Below are 14,494 nucleotides of genomic sequence, written 5' to 3'. Positions count from 1 at the left end.
CAAAATAACAAAAAAGTCATATTAATTCAGGAAAAAGGGCAACAAATCTTGTGGTTTCACAATATATCAAGCAAGCTCTGATCAAGATTTTGTTCATTTCAAATGTTTCACCTGCACACATATTTAAAGTAATCAAATAACGTTTGAGGATTGTTTTCTGCTTCGAAAACAAAAAGCAAAACAACCCCTGAAAAAAACAATATAGTACTTAAAAAGAACATCATTCCTAGCCTGTAGTTCCAGCACTTGGGAGGCAGAGGCAGGCGGATCTCTGTGAGTTCAAGGCCAGCCTGTTCTACATAGTGAGTTCCAGGACAGCTTGGGCTACAGGGAGACCCTGTCTCAAAAAGACCAAAAAAAAAAGAACATCATCATCATTCCTAAGGACTTTGTACTACTTTTGTACTATAGTTATAAGCAATAAAGAACTTCCCCATTGAAAAAGACAGTCCAATATCAAAAAGAAGCTTCTTGAATATTTTGATAATCTGAAAATTTGAAATACTACAGATAATTTTTAAAAACTACTCTTGATCCTCTTGTTTCTTGTTGTCTTTACTTAAGACTTTAGTTTTCTTAAGGTAATGATAGTCATGCATTGTTTATTTTATTATTGGAAAAGAAGAATTTCTTTTTTAAAAGTATTTTATTATTTTTATTTTATGTGTATGAGTGTTTTGCCTGCTTGTATGTGAGTGCACCAGTGTCCTTCAATGCCATGGAGGTCAGAAGAGGGCTTGAGATTACCCTGGAAATAGAGTTAAGGATGATTCGTAGCCACCATGTGGGTGCTGGGAATCGAACCTGGGTCCTCTGTAAGAGCAGTCAGTGCTCTTAATGGCTGAACCATCTCTCTAGCCCCAGAAAAGAATTTCTTTCCAACTTTGATTGTAATTTGGAGAAACATGGCTACATACACAGCAAGCCATAACATGATTAGGACATATCCCTGGTGTAACAGTAATATATAATAAATCAGTCATTTTTTTGAAAATAAAAGACATTTGCTCCCAATTCATATACTTGAATTCCCTAGCATGTAGTAGATTTGAATACGAAACATTGGAATAAATAAGGTATTATGGGAGAGAAAAGTTCAAAAGTATGTTTAAGTGTGACATTAATTAAACATTTATTTAGTGCATACTGAATTTCAGAGAGTGTCATACAAGTGAGTTCAGGTTACAGGAGAAATTCTAGTCTGCTACACTTGGGGTTACAGTTGGGAAGGCAGATGAGTGAATAGGTTAGTAAAGTGTACAGTAGATACTAAGGAAGGGGAGTAACGGGCAGAGACAGACAGAGGGAGAGAGATGGGGGGAGGCTATTAAGTTTCTCATGAGGAGGCAGTTTAGTCTGATCTGGAAGGTATGTTAAAGCATCAAAAAGATCGGGAGGCTGACAGCATGGGAAGACTGTTCCTTCAGTAAATCTGCTTTCGTGCTTCCGTTTCAGTTCTCACTTTTCATACAGAGATAAAGGATATTGCCGCAATTTCAGAAAGTTCTTAGATTGTGTAGGTTTTTTTTGTTTTGTTTTGTTTTGTTTTGTTTTTTTGTCTTTTTGAAGCAGGGTTTCCCCGTAGCCCCAGCTGTTCTAGAACTCACTATGTAGACCAGACTGGCTTTGAACTCACAGAGATCCGCCTGCCTCTGCCTCCCAAGTGCTGGGACTACAGGCGTGTACCACCACGCCTGGCTAGGTTGTGTGTTTTAAGGTCATGGATTTTGATTTTTTTTTTCCCCCTTAAGGCTAGCAAGAAGTGGGAATCCTTGAAAAATTAAAGCTAAAAGAATAATGTAACAATTCTACTTCATCTTTGCGACATGGTTAGATGTGTGCTATAAGAAAATGAGTGGCTACGAGAATCCCCACACTCAGTAGGCAGAGGCAGGAGGATTGACTGAGGCCAGCCTGATCTACATAACGAATTCAGATCATTTAGACTACATAGTGAGATCCTGTCTGAAAAAACAGCAGCAACAACAAAAATGGGGTGAGTTAAAGAGCTACTATAGGGGCAGAATTGAGATGCCCAAGGAAGGTTGAAGAGGGGAATCAAAGAACCAGTATGTTTTTTGTGTAGAGCAACTTTGTGCACAATGGAAGAGGAGAAGCAGAGTTTTGTAGTTGTGGTATTGGTTATTTGGGGGAAAGGAGGTAGTAAATTGGGGATTTTATCTGTTTGGACATGTGTAAATTGAGGTAAAGATGGTGCATCCAAGTGTAGATGCCCAATACACAGTCTATGTGTGAGAAAAATCTCTAGGTAAACAATACAGATTTGAAATGACAGCATATGGTAACAGTACATCTCAAGGAATAAACTCATTGTCTTAGTTACTTTTCCTGTTAAATGCTCTGACAGAAGCAACTTGAAGGAGAAAGAGTTCATTTTGTCTCACATTTCAAGGATTGACAGTCCATTATGGTGAGGAAGTCCTGGCAGCAGGAGCCTGAAGCAGCTGTTCACATCCCATCTGCAGTCAGGGAGCAGAGAGTGATGAATGAATGCTTGTGCTCAGCTCATTTTCTTCTTTTTACATAGTCCAGGATCCCTGCCAGAGTATGGTGCCACCCATAATGAGAGGGTCTTCCCACCGAAATTAACCTGATCAAGATAATTCCCCCATGAGCATGGCCACAGATTTACCTAACCTAGATAGTCCCTCACAGATGTGCCCAGAGGTTTGTTTCCTGAGCAGTTCTAGATCTTGTAAAGTTGACAATGAACATCAGCTGTCATGCTCATGAAGGAAATAATGTATGTTTTATTTAGTATGAGAAGAAAAAGACCCACAAATAAACTTTTGGAAGCATCACCATTTAAAAACTGGGCAGAGGAAAAGAATTTAAGATGAGAATTGGGAAGCATCCATTTAATTTAATAATAATGATTTCTTTTATGACTGTCTTTTTTAGAAATTCTATTTATTATTTTTGTTTTATGTGTATGAATGTATTACCTGCATGTGTGTAAGTACACACGTGTTATGTGGTGCTGTTGAGGTCAGAAGGCGGCTTCAGATCCCCTTGAACTGGAGGTACTGATGGTTGATGGTTGTTAGCCACCATGTGGGTGCTGGGAATCGAACCCAGGTGTTCTGTAAGAGCAGTCAGTGCTCGTAACCGCTGAACCATCTCTCCAGTCCCCTTTATGACTGTTTAAAAGACAAATATCTATGGAGTAGTAGGTGTCATCAGTGAGTGGATAGACACAGCTCCATGCTGTCACCCTCAGAAGTCTGAGGAGTTCCCTTAATCCTTTAAGTACCTTAACTAAGGCCAAATTAGGATTCATGGCTTCAACCTGAACTTTATGCAGACCAATTTGAAGTACAGTTAAAGATTTTATTAAAGGTAATTTTAATACAGGCTTTAATCATGAGGATTAGGAAAAAGACAGACTCAGGAAAAGAAAAATGACTGGGAGCCTTCAACTGTCTCCAAGAAAGAGTTCCAGCAAAATAAAGTACTGGGGTCCTGCAGGGGTAATGGGCTTTCTGGTGAGATTGCTACAAAATTGCAGGTTTGTAGCTGGGAAGAGAGAAGAGTCCTAAGCAGTTGTTCATGGTCCTGGAACTCTCCATTCTCTCATTTCTGTAATTTTCCTGGTTTTTTCTATCCTGCTTTAATTATGGCTGTTGTCCTAGAACCATGTTTATTACTAAAGCAGTTTTCTGGATTTGGTTCATAGACTTACATTGACAAGCTGCACTTGGTCAAAGATATATAATTTCTTTTGTGTATTTCATGCAGAACATACGAAACAATCATATTGTTTGGTATTTTTATACCCACATCCCAAATGGCACCCTCCCATAGGCCCCCCCCCCCCCCCACCGGGGCCCATATACTCTGTCATTCCTGATACTGTCCACTGTGTTATCAGTGCCCCCAGCCATTCCCCAGTGCAAGTCCATCTGCTGAGTCTAGTCAGCCTATGTAGAGTTCCTTGTTTTAGGAATGTCAGCTCTTCCTCATCTAGCAGCAATCAGTTGCCAACATTCCTTTAGGGAAGATTGGGGTCTGCTGTTCATTTTCCCAGCTCTATGCTGGGTTACTGTCTGGGAGTCTACATGTTTTTTTTGTTTGTTTGTTTTTGTTTTTTCTTCTGTGCATTCTGTGGATTCTTTTGATTCTTTTGCTTTCCTTTGTGGTGAAGAGAAAGTCCTGAAGAGAAGAGAATATCCCCTTCTTGTAACTTATTTAGGGAGATAATTACCCCTTGGAATTGTTCCTCTATTATTTTCAGCTTTTCATCGAACCTTTTAATTTTTTGTGTGTATGATGGAAGAGGCATTCTATAATCCCTCCCTATGTCCCTCCCTCCCTCTGTCCCTTCCTTTTTTTCCTTTTGCTTTTTGGGATTGGCTGTCCAGAGGCCCCAGCTGACCTCAAACTCTTTGTATAACTAAGGATAATCTTGAATTTCAGATCATCCTGCATCTACCTCCCAAGTGCTAGGATTATAGGTGTGTACCACTACAACTAGGTTTGTGGGTGCTGGGGATGGGACCCAGGGCTTCTTGTATGCTAGGCTAGCACTCTACCAACTGAGTCACATCCAGCCCTTTGTTACATATCTTTTTGACCAGAGCAAATGTAGGTTTATTAAGGAGCAGTAAAAAAAAAAAAAAAAAAAAAAAAAACTCCCAGGAGTGGGAGAGGCTCCAAGGGAGGGATGCCTTCTCTTCCTTTGAGCCTTTTCAAAGTGTAAAATGCTGACACAGTTTTTTTGTTTTATTTTATTTTTTTTTTACCTTGCCCCACAAAAGTAAATGGCTGGAAGATTAGATTTGCCTTAGGAACCATTGTTTGCCAACTTGTATGCTAGACTGTTTCTCTTCTACCTATCCCTGTCTCAATGACTTCATATACATTATCTTCTAGAAACCTTCCAGAATCTCTAGTGTGTTCATGTTCTTCACTGTCTTCAGTGTTTACTTCTATTTGTTTAAAAAATATACTGTTGTTTTGGAGCAATTTTTGAAACCAGTATTATTAAATTTGTCATTTTGAAGCAGGATCTCATGTAGGCTTGATGATGTTTGGAAGCAAGGTAGAGAGGGAAGAAGGAGATAGATGTGGGAAAGAGGGGACATAGTGAAATGTAAAATATCTTTATGTTTTTTTTCAGTACTTCTACCTCTCTATTTGTGACTAATTATAATAAGTAATGTTTTTACCGAATACTCACTGTAGCCCAGATAATGTTTATAATACTTTAAAGGTATAGTATTTAATCCTTAACCATTTTACAGATGTATGAATTACAAGATTAATTTTTTAAGTCTTCAGAGTTTGTAAATGGTGAAGCTAGGGTTGACAGAACTCTCTGATTCTACAGTCTCTGGTCTCCACAATGTCCACCTGAGCTTTCTCTTCAAGGTAGACCTTCCTTTAGCCAAGGTTACAGATATTATCATAAGAACCAGACATATTTGCCTTGGTATAATGGACATATACTCAGAGTAGGTAGCTTTGGTGAGTACATGTGATAGCAGTGGAGGTAGTGAATTGGACATATTTAACCCAGGAATGGATCATCTGTTTCTTAAGACCTGTCTTCATCCCTTCACAGTGAAACTAGAATCTTCATTTCTCCTGCATAGAGAAATTTCAAGTTCAGTTTAGATTAATGGAAAACTTTTAATGGCTTAGCTATAATTTAAAAATGCTTGCCTTTAATCTGTCTGATCCTTTTGTGGTCCATGCTCATATTGTCTTTCTATGTTCCCATGTGTCCTTTTCTGTATCTTCTGAAAATATTCTCCTTACACTGAGTTTCATCTTCAGTGCTTAATGGTCTTGTCAAAGACTTTAATTACAAATGCTGTTCCATTCCAAAGTCCAGGTGGATGAGAATTTGATACACCAGCCCTCTGTAACTCACTCTCAGCACCACTCCTACGTGCTTATCCCGTTATAACATCCCCCCGAAATCATAACTCATTTCGATGCAGACTCCAAAGTATCATCTAAATATGAGCTTGAAAAGTGTCATATCTAATATCTAAATCAGGTGTGGTTGAGACTGTGAATCTGGTCCTTCTAGGGCAAATTTCCTCTCTCTCTCTCTCTCTCTCTCTCTCTCTCTCTCTCTCTTTCTGGATTAGAAAGCAAAATATATTGAAGATAAAGTTATATGGTAGCTATTCCTAGTCCCATAAGGAGAAATTAGAAGAATAAAGGCCACTGATGCCAAATCCAGCAGGACAAGTTTTGTTTGGTTTTAAGCTTGGGGATAGTTCTCAAGGCTTGCTGGTCTGGAGAGCACTATGAAGGTGCCAAGGGAAAACATCAGTTGATGGTCCAACACCAGCTTCAAGACTAAATAACAACGTCAGTGACTGGCACAGCATATGACATTGATATAGTAATGGCACTTTTATCTTGGGGGCAATCAACAGCCACCTAATTGGACTAAAAGGCCACTCAATGGGAGGAAACTCAAGTGTGGTACTGTAAATGCACCATGGCTGGTTATAGATCTTAGATAAAACCCCAAGACTGTCACATCACTATATATATATATTTTTTTTTCACTAATATGTAATTTCTTACTATGTACAAAATATGTATTCTTATATTTACAGACAAATATCCCAGTCACCACTCATAAAAGAAGCTCATTTTGCACCACTTGCAGACTATTACCTAGTACCCCAACTGGTCACACATGGACATTGTCTATGAATTGCCCAGGCCTAAGTGACACATCTACAATGCCACCTCTACACCTAAGGCTTATGGAACGTAGAAAAGGATAAAGAGGTCACTAATAGATCTCTTAACTCTCATTAATGAAGCTCCCTCATGCAACAGAGGGCCAGGAACACAAAAGGTCACAAATGGCCAAAGCATAGAGTCTGTAGAATGGTTCTTGGACAGGACTCCTATATTAGACTTCATCCACCTAGGGCTCAAGGAGCATTGTGGAAGAGGGGCCAGAAAGATTGTAAGAGCCAGGGAGGAGGTATACAACCATATGGAAATAGAGTCCTACAAGCTTCTGGGATCCTGCTCATATGAATCTACAGCAATGATGTCAGCATACACAAGTCCCATGCAAACTCAAGCAAACAAAAACCCAGCATAGAATTGGGGAAATGAACAGCAGACCCCAATCTTAGCTGAAGAAATATTCGCAACTGATTATTGCTAGGTGAGGAAGAGCTAATCTTCCTAAAGCAAGGCACTCTAGATAAGCTGACTAGACCTCAGTAGATGAACTTGCACTGAGGGTCATCTTGGGACACTAACTTAACACAAATGATAGAATGTATGAATTCCTGTGGGGGGGGAGAGCTCTGGGAGGGTGTGAGTGGGAACAGGAGTATAAAGGTGATTAAGATTGGTTGAGATGTTCTGTATGAAATACACAAAAATTCAATAAAAACAAAATTTTAAAAATTCAAAACTTATGAGTAATTTTTTGGTAAAATTATTTCATGGAATGATGAGATGGCTCAGTGGTTAATGTCGCTTTCTGCCAAGCCTGGCAACCCCTTTGATCCCTGGGACCATATGGTGGAAGGAGACAACCAGCTCCTGTAAGTTGTCCTCTTTCACATCCATGCTGTAGCATGTGTACATCCCCTTTCCCTACACTCAAATAAATAAATGCAAAAAATTAAATTATTTTATAACATGCTAATATTCTTCATGGTACTATTCATTCTAACAAGTACTAAATAAAGAACCTGCTTTCTCTGAGACTTTAAAAGTAGAGATTGTTGAGGTTATTGTATATGTACAGTAAGCACTGAACTTCTTTTGACTTGTTGCTTACCTTTTATTCACATCACTGCTACAAGATTCTAAATCATCTTAGAATAGTGGTGGTCTTTAATTGATTGAATGAGAGAATGAAATGAAATTTAGATATTATCGACTCTAAAATATTTAGTGGGTTTTTCAAATATTTAGATAAATCAGATAATACTTATATGAGTAGCAAAAATGTAAGTGGATTTGAGTTTTCCAATCATGTGAGACTAAGATCAGTTGTAGTCCCTATAAATGGATGGAAGGATATTTCTAAGCAGACTTATTACAAAAAGAAACTCAAAGTTATGTCTGTTTGAAAGAGGATAGTCATATGTTGAAATCAGAAAGTAGTTGCTATGAACACTGAAAAGTCAAATGCAAACATGCAAAGCAAACTGCTTAGCATTTCAAAAAATAGAGAGAGAAAACAATTTGTGCTTTTAGCCATAAGAACTGATGTAGAATTATTATAGTTAAATATGTCATAGGCTTTAACATTCAGGTCATTAAACTATTTTGCCTTTTAATTGATCATGAGTTTTTTTCTAGTGTCATGTACAGTCTTAACTAAACAGTGAACTCTTTTTTTTTTCGCACCAGCATTATAAACTGCTTTTCTACTATGTTTTCATTAATATAATTAACCCCAGATATGTATGCTGACCTGAAAAAGTAAATGTTTCTATCTTCAACATTGCTGGCAGATTATCAGTCTAGAAGATACTGCAAGATCAGAAGTGTGTAGTTGCCCCAGTAACTTCTCTTAACTCTTTGATCACAGAGTGTTTTAGGTTGATTTTTATAGCCTGTTATGTCACCCAATTTCTTTTCAAATTCTTCTTTGGATAAAAGAATTTAACATTCTCATTAAAAATTCAGTGCCATTGAATATCAAAATTAAAAGAATCCTACTTGAGCCACCAAGAGGAAGACAATTCTGAGAAATAATTATGTCATATGTAAATTCAGCTCAGCACTGGTAATAGAAATCTTCACATAATAATAACTTTTATTTACTGCTTTAGGAATTCTCAACCATGGATGATTCACATTTCTTTGAAACCTGCTTTAGATGTTTGTTTGTTTGTTTGTTTTTTTCCTGGAAACCTTGCAACTATCCTAAAACTTGATGTATTGTAGAAGAGATTTATGGTAAGTGGACTTTTTTTTTCCTACTTTTTCTTCTGTCAGGTTCATGTTCAAGTTAGGTTCTTTGGCTGTTGTAATGCTGCTCCCTGCTGGACAAAATGTGATTTTCTGAAGTTGGCACTAAATAGATGAGCAAAGAACTGCTCAGGTGAACCCACTGAGGAAGGGAGCCTTGATGACCTTCACAGAAGGCCAGCAGCATGAAATCATAGCAGTTGTGTACTCCAAATCGCATGTGTTCTTGCTAACATGTTTGTTACGGTCTCAGGAGAGTGCTGATAATTTTGTTTCTGAATTTCTTGCTTGCTTCCTAAACATAGTGGCATCTAAAATTTACAGCAAATATACTTCAAGACTACCTGTAAGTGGGTCCTTTTCTGATTTCCTTAATTGTATATACTTTTTAATAATGTAAGACAGCATACTATTATAACAATGATGTTTTTAAATCATTTCACTTCATTGTGCTTTCATTTTCCCAAAAGAAATAGTTGGAACTATTACTGCTATACTACTACTATACTGCTTTACTATAATTTAAATTAGGCCATAATTGGATGTATTTTGAGTGACCAACCCATGTTTTTAAAATTTTTATTTTTTATTGAATTTTTGTGATGTTCATACAATATAGTTTGGTGGTATTTAGGTGCTATCCCCTATCTGCATCTCACTACCCCCTGCCCAATTTAATGTATTCTCTTATATATTTTATATATATTATATATGGTATGGTTTATAGAGTTTAACTTGTGTCCTCAATGTTGGTTCATCCACTGTGCTCACCAAGAGTCCCATCCCTGTAAAACATTGTCTTTTCCCTTCCCAGCAGCTATCAATTGCCCAAAGTTCCTTATGATGATGGACTGGGATTTCTTACCCACTTTCCCATGCCTATGCTGGGATTTTGTCTGGTTTGAGCTTGCATAGGACTTGTACATGCTGTCACCATTGCCGTGAGTTTATACATATAACTGACACCTATCTGGAAGGTTTTGTTTCCTTGTGGTCCATTCCCCCCCCCCCCATTTTATAGTGGTTTTTAAATGTTACTTATATATCTACCCCATATTCAGCTCTCATGTTTTGTAACACACACAAGGAATAGAGTGACAGAGGATCGAACTTCAAATGTTGTAGCTGTAACTAACCAGTCTATCATGGACCCCACTATATAGATGCCAAATTGCACCTAAGATTGATTCAAAGAGTATGAGAGTAGAAACCATGTTTCTTCTTACTGTCAAACTAAAATCTTAGTTTTTTTGGAGTGCAGAAATTACTATCTAAATGTAATCTGAAATATTTTAAAGTATACATTTTTTGTCCAAAAAGAAGAAAAAGTGACAGAAATACCATTGAGTGAAAAAGCAAAAATCAAGCAGAATAATTGAATACACACATACACACTTTTGGGGGTCTTTTTAAGATAGGGTCTCCCTGTATCCCAAGCTGGTCTGGAACTTACTGTGTAGATCAGGCTGGCCTTGAACTCACAGAGATCTGCCTGCCTCTGCCTCCCCAGAACTGGGACTAAAGGCGTGTGCTGATCTTATATTTTTTAAGGCCCTGGTATTTTTATAGCTATTCCAAAAGCTTATGAAATCCATACTTAATTAGAATTATGGAGAATTAGGCATAGTAACATTTCTTTATTATTAAAATATTGCTGTAAAAATTGAAAATACAGAACAAGAATGTAAATTATTGTCATAAAGAATAAACCTCCTTTCCTAATAAGAATGTATTATTGCAGGACAAACATCATAATCTTCATAATGTCCATGGTATAATACAGTGTAATAAAGAAACATGGTAAATATACAGAATAATTATGGAATACTTATGCAACAAACCCAAGCCTCTCTATAAACAAAGAGTTTTACTACCATCCCCAAACGCTTAACATATCAGTCTCTCTTCCTTTCCCACCTTGTATCGCCCGTCCCTCTCCCCACACCTCATTATTTTATTTTATGTGTTTGAGTGTTTCACCAATGTATGTAAGTGCACCATGTGTGTGCAGTGCCTATGGAGGTCAGGAGAGGGCATCAGATTTTCTGGAACTGGAGTTATGGATGTGGATGCTAGGAACAGAACCAGGTCTTCTGCAAGAACAGCTATCTCTTCAGTCCTCTTTTTAATCTTTATGGAACTGTACCAGTTTTCTTTTTTTACATTCAACACTTTGTTTTGAGGAGTGCTCCATGAAGTTTGTTCTGTTCATTTTCATTCTTGTACATTAACCCTTTGCTATGAATAGACCAGAATTTATTCAGACATTCTGCAGTTGGTCATTATTTTGCCTGTGTCTACTCTGTGGCTATTAGAAGAGACATTACAATGGAATTCTTTTTAAAAATCTTGGTCACATATCACTCTAAAATATTTGTCTGAAGGGACTGGAGAGATGGCTCAGTGGTTTAGAGCACTTGCTGCTCTTGCAGAGGACCCAATTTCAATTTCCAACACCCATATGGTGGCTAACAACCAGCTATAACTCCAGTTCCAGGGGATTTTGACACTCTCTGATCTCTGTGGGCATTGCAGGACACAGGTGCACTTCATACATGCAGACAGTACACTCGTACACATAAAAATAAAAATACTAAAATCTTTTAAAATTTTGTCTGAGATGGGTGTGGTGGTACATGTCAGCAAGCCATGCATTTGGAAAGCAAAGGCAGTAGGATCGCCGTAAGTTCAAGGCTTATCTGGTCTGCATGAGCAATTTATAGGCCAACCAGGGGTACTAGTTCTTGAATAAATAAATAAGTAAATAAATAAATAACTTCTGTCTGATAAATTATTTATTCTCATGTGGAAAATATTTAATTCATCATCACAAGATAACTACAGTAGTATTTTCAATGAATTTATGACTATATGAGAAATTTTTCATATCTTGACAGTAACAATTATTGAATTCTGGAAGAGTCTTAGGTGATTGTAATTTCTTTTAGGCTTTAAATGTTTGGTAAAGTGGTCAATAGTTAGGAACAATATAGAGGACAAATTGATAGATATATTAATAGTACAGATTTAGATATATGCTTAATGAAATGACATTTCGATTTGTAAGTACACTGTGTTTACTAAAATGTCATTCTTTTTAGAACCCTTTCACTCTTCTAAAGAAAGTAACTAGATCTAGAAAGATCAAATCACTTAACAAGAGCATTAAGAAGGTCTGTTGAAGCAGGCTTGTGATCCAAGATATGTGGAGTCTTAGGACGGAATGTCAGAAAATTAAGGCTAGCTGGGGCAACTTCATGAGATTATAAACTAAGATAATAAAAAGTAAGAAGAGGGCTGAGAAGAAAATAATAAAATAATAAAAAAGTAAGAAGAGAGCTCAGTAGTAGGGTACTTCTTAGCATGGGAAAGCCCTCTGTTCAATTGGATACTGCAGACAACAAAACAAAATTTTAAGACATTCAGCAACTTGGCATTAGAAACCAGACCAACCTGTCTCTTTGGCACTTATACTTAATGTAAGCCAAGTGTAATCATGACATTTTCTTGAATCTCTTATCTGTCATTTAGTTAGAAATTTGCTTGGATAGCTTTTAGAAATTAGCAGATATTTGTCTGTAAACCAGTAACCAGCATGTGTTTAAAGCTCCCAAAATAGTAATGGACCTTATCATAGTTTGTCTTCCAAAAGGCAGCCATAGTATATGCTAATTTTAAGTGAGAAATTTTCCTCTTTGTGTATTTCTGAATTTTAGGGGGATATTTAAAGAATCTTCTCACTATGAGAAAAAGTATATGAATCATATATTTATTCTAGCATAGAAGGCAATATTTGAGTAATATGAAATTCATAGATTGATTTATTGTCACATTGTCGCGAGGTTTCATTTACTTTACATAGTATTAATATTAAATAGTGTTATATTTAACTTCATTAGAAAAGTAAAACAAAGGCTTTTCAAGGCATCTTCATGATTGGCAAACAGGAGCTTATGAAATTTGAGTACAAAGAGGACATTTACAACATTCCCCACACTGCCTTGTCATCTGTACACTTGAGTTTCTTGCAGAAGAGCTGATTTTCAGCTCTGAGATTATTTCCAGGGCTGTTGTAATGGCAGCAACAGTTGCTCCTAATATAGATAATATACATATCAGTTCCCAAGTTTCTTATGATCTAGATTTTGTTGACTTTTTTATTTTTGTGTATTTGTAAGACTGCCTCTTATAAAAAAGACTGCACATACAAAAGAGCACATGTTGTAGGTGCATGACTTAATGAGCTTTTCTAACCGAGTCCGCCCGTGTGAGCAGCATGCAGATGCAGGGGAAGATACCATCACTGTACATGATCCTTCCATGTTCTCTGCCAGTCGCTTTTGCCCCCCTCCACAAGGGTAGCTGCTGCCCCCTCTCTTTGCATAGCAGAGGTTACTTTTGTTCATTATGCACTATGCATAGATACATACCCACACATATATAACTATACTGCATAGTTTTTGTGCCTACATTCCTTTGTTTAGGCATTGTGTCTTGATATTTATTTTGCTTGTTACATATAGTTATGGTTGTTTTTCATTGCTTCATTCTAATGTATAATTACCCATTCTGTTAGTAGTTGGTATTTGAGTAATTTTCATGTTGCCACTATGAACATTCTAGTGTATATCAAGTCTTTATTTACATATGTATGCATATGTTTCTTTGGTTATATGTCTAGGAGAAAAATTACTTATTCATAAATACCTGTATGTTCAGCTTTAAACAATACTACTTTGCATTTATAGAACATGAGAACTCCAGTAACTCCACTTCTACTGGGGCTTGAGTTTCTCCATCTTTTCATTTTTAAAATTCTAGTGGGCGTAAAGTCATTATGATTGTAATTTATAATTCCTTGATAATTAATGGAGTTGAGTACTTTTTCACGTATATGCTGACTGTTCGGTTATTTTCCTTTGCGAAATGCCTGTCACCTCTTTTGCCCACTCTTCTGTTTGGCTCTCTTTCTCTTTGATTTGCAGTTTTTGTATATTCAGAATATAAATTTTTAATTAAATGTGATGATTTTGCTCATTTGTGTTTGCATGTTCACTTCTTTAATAGTGATTTTGATGAACAGACGTTGACATTGTTAATGTCTTATTTAAATTTAATCCTTTTCTAGTTTAAAAAATATTTGTCTACTCTCAAGGATATGTGTTATGCTGAGTTCTCTAAATGTCTTTGTGCTTCCTTTTAGACTTAGTATTTTCACGTTAGGCAATTTTACTGAGCTTTTTGGACTCAGAACTATGTCTAGAGCCAGAGCAAAAGGAGGTAGATGTAAGTGAATGACCACATTTATGTACTTTATACAAAACTATAGCTCCTTCAGAAAATAGGTGTGTTTGGCCATATTTGTCTCATGTGCTTCATTAAGTTACTGCTTTGTTTAATTGATTTGTCATTAAGGAGAGTCTACTATATTAGTTATAGAAGACTTTTTTGAGTAGGAAAATAAATTTTATGTTTTTCAATATTTCAAGATACTGATATTCATAAATGCTTATGAAATATGTAATTTTGAAGCATTTGTAGATAATCCTAGTCGTCA

The 14,494-nt window shown here is 36.7% G+C and overlaps 1 protein-coding gene across 13 annotated transcripts in view; it reads left to right on the top strand.

Annotated features, from left to right (window-relative positions):
* Immp1l (inner mitochondrial membrane peptidase subunit 1) overlaps window positions 1-14,494 on the top strand; it is a 96,418-nt gene that overhangs the window by 1,243 nt on the left and 80,681 nt on the right. For 3 of the 13 annotated variants that reach the window (XM_029555200.1, XM_029555186.1, XM_029555184.1), the window contains exon 2: window positions 8,799-8,925. The exons of the other annotated variants lie outside the window; for them this stretch is intronic. The gene's annotated coding sequence lies outside the window, so the exon portion shown is untranslated. The remainder of the gene's footprint in view (window positions 1-8,798; window positions 8,926-14,494) is intronic. 13 annotated transcript variants of the gene reach the window in all.

Source organism: Nannospalax galili, unplaced genomic scaffold (genome assembly GCF_000622305.1).
Source record: "Nannospalax galili isolate Female #2095 unplaced genomic scaffold, S.galili_v1.0 scaffold11, whole genome shotgun sequence".
NCBI classification, from domain to species: Eukaryota; Metazoa; Chordata; class Mammalia; order Rodentia; family Spalacidae; genus Nannospalax; species Nannospalax galili.
This window is presented reverse-complemented; position numbering and strand designations above follow the sequence as displayed.